Source organism: Anabrus simplex, chromosome 11 (genome assembly GCF_040414725.1).
Source record: "Anabrus simplex isolate iqAnaSimp1 chromosome 11, ASM4041472v1, whole genome shotgun sequence".
Lineage (NCBI taxonomy): Eukaryota > Metazoa > Arthropoda > Insecta > Orthoptera > Tettigoniidae > Anabrus > Anabrus simplex.
The window spans coordinates 59827044-59829797 of record NC_090275.1 but is presented as its reverse complement, the minus strand read 5'-3'; the positions used below and the strand labels follow the sequence as shown (position 1 = coordinate 59829797).

The 2754-nt window shown below is 42.6% G+C and overlaps 1 non-coding gene across 1 annotated transcript; it reads left to right on the top strand.

The window, feature by feature from the left end:
- Positions 1-583: 583 nt before the first annotated feature.
- Positions 584-655, top strand: TRNAW-CCA (transfer RNA tryptophan (anticodon CCA)). Its single transcript has one exon. It is a non-coding gene; the product is annotated as a tRNA-Trp (tRNA).
- The last annotated feature ends 2099 nt before the right edge of the window (positions 656-2754 follow it).

Below are 2754 nucleotides of genomic sequence, written 5' to 3'. Positions count from 1 at the left end.
TGTTGGCAGAGAGAAAGTGGCCACTGTAGCTTCCATGACCTGTTTTCTCAGCCAACTTAATTATACAGGAGTGACGGATCTATTTCTCTTACATGATCCTTGCCATAAGCATCAGCAAGCAAGCAAGCACTGTTTCGTTCCTGGGTGAAATGTCGTAGACACAGCCCATAAGCATCAGCAAGCACTGTTTCGTTCATTCTCCTGCCATCCGTATCTTGTAGAGCCTATTTTCTAGAATATATCAATATAAGCATGACCTCAGAGCGTATTTTTATTTATAAGATAGGTTGGGAGGATCTTATAAAGGGGTGTACTGACAGGGAAGGAACTAACTTACGCACGTGGATCGCACTTGCCGAATTCAAGTTGATTCACAAAACGAGTTTGGTAAAATTGACTGCGGAATAGAACGCTCAATACGGTTGTGAGAGTGCTTCCATCTGTCATGCTTTCGGATTGTTAATAAAAATTGTAATTATACTCTTGTATATATATATATATATATACACATTCTTACAGTATACAAAGCAGACATTATGGTTTTCTAATTCTTATACTTTGATAGTGAGTAGTTGACTCGTGGGACTCCGTGGCGCAACGGTAGCGCGTCTGACTCCAGATCAGAAGGTTGCGTGTTCAAATCACGTCGGGGTCAAATATTTTAAATTTAAAGTATTGGTCAAGATCCCTGTGGAATTTGCTGGTTCATTATAATTAAGAATAATATTTGCGAAATTCGTTGTTTGAAGCCACGGTGTGTAGAATTATTTAGTTTATTTTCCTGGCTGAAACGTGTGACAAAGAATACTGCAATGAATTCGAAACGTTGGCAAACTGTACGTAATATACAGAAAACAACAACACGGTTCAACCCGGAAAATAAACTAAATAATGCTTGTATGTGAGTCCTGAGTCCAAAGACCGGTTGGATCCTCAATAACCCCAACATCAACTGTCGTAGATGGCCTAGGAGCTGCTGAAGAGGATACCGTACTACAGAAATGAGCAGTGAGGCATAGCTCTCTGTACTAAGTCAGAAATTCCTATTACATATCAACCTGCCAAGTGACACTTTCATGCTGTTCATCACAGGAATATGCCTTAGTTGGCAAGACGTAGTGTTTACAGTGCATTCTGTGTTTTCTGGTATGGATTAGAACAGATTTGTTACTTTCACCCACCTGTCTCATTTTCATCCTTGGCTTTGATTATATGGAAGTGACTGAGTTATGAGTGATACTACTAATGCCATTCCTTTTGCAGCCAGTTACTGTTATGAATGCATGAAAATATTTCTCATAGGGTCAGTTGGTTGCATGCATTTCAGTGTGCTTGGCAGACTGATATGTAACAGCAACTTCTGGCTCGTTCAGGAAAGCAACAGGAAATTACCTCATTCCTTATGTCCCTCGTACGCTTGTTCAGTGATGCACAGGCCATCTATGACAGGTAGCTGTTGAGGTTCCAACCAGCCTTCAGGCTGAGTACAACATACATATAGGAAGTGGCTGAATGAGGAATAGAATTAGTAACATTTCTCAGATCACAATCAGACTAAGCGGTGATGGTTCAGTCAGCTTCCGCTTCGAACGCTAGCGTTGTGCCTACATACTGTGGTCCTGGGGGCCATCTGGTAGCGAATGAACGTACCATTTCCACTTTTATTATAACGTTCCAAATTCAATGTGTCATTGTTTAAGAAGCCTTTGTCGTGGACAGTCGAGATTTCTTCTGAGGACGCAGAGCACATTTTTCTGCGAAACGTTAAGAATTTTACCTTATTTTCTTGACACGGCATAAGCCCAAAAGCCTATACAACCATTTCTCAGATACCTCAGTTACTTCCATATTTTTCAAATATACCTCAGTGGGTGGGGCAAGTCGAATACATCCACATTATCTTCTGCTGGTAATAAAAGGCAACTAAAAGGGAACCCAGAGACTTCCATGTTTGGAGCATGGGTATTCTAGCCAAGTCTGAAATTGCTTCCACTTACTTGTGCCGGATTTCCTGCCTTTCATCTTCCCTAACCACTAGTGGTGATTGGGGCGAGCAAGGGAGTAGGCGGGGCGCCCCATTTTGTAGAGAAAAAGTACATTTTTATTCCATTTTAGCCACCTGATTTTATTTTTAGTTTTGGCAGACTGAAGGACCTATCAGTTATTTAAAATATCTCCTGAATCTAGGAATTAGAAACAAAGCAATTTTTAAAATCCCTATTGTTTTATGGCTAATTCCTTCCCTTAATTTCTTAAATTATTAAGAAAAATGTCCCCCTCTGTGGTGTAGTGGTTAGCGTGATTAGCTGCCACCCCCAGAGGCCCTGATTTGATTCCCAGCTTTGCCTCGAAATTTGAAAAGTGGTTTGTGGGCTGGAACGGGCTCCAGTCAACCTCGGGAGGTCAACTGAGTAGAGGAGGGTTCGATTCCCACCTCAGCTATCCTCAAAGTGGTTTTCCATGGTTTCCCACTTCTCCTCCAGCCAAATGCCGGGATGGTACCTAACTTAAGGCCACGGCCACTTCGTTCTCTCTTCCTTGCCTGTCCCTTCCAATCTTCGCATCCCTCCACAAGGCCCCTGTTGAGCATAGCAGGTGAGGCCGCCAGTACGAGGTACTTGTTCTCTTCCCTAGTTGTATCCCCGACCCGATGTTTCATGCTCCAGGACACTGCCCTTGAGGAGGCAGAGGTGGGATCCCTCACTGAGTTCAAGGGAAAAACTGACCCTGGAGGGTAAACAATTAAAAAAGATA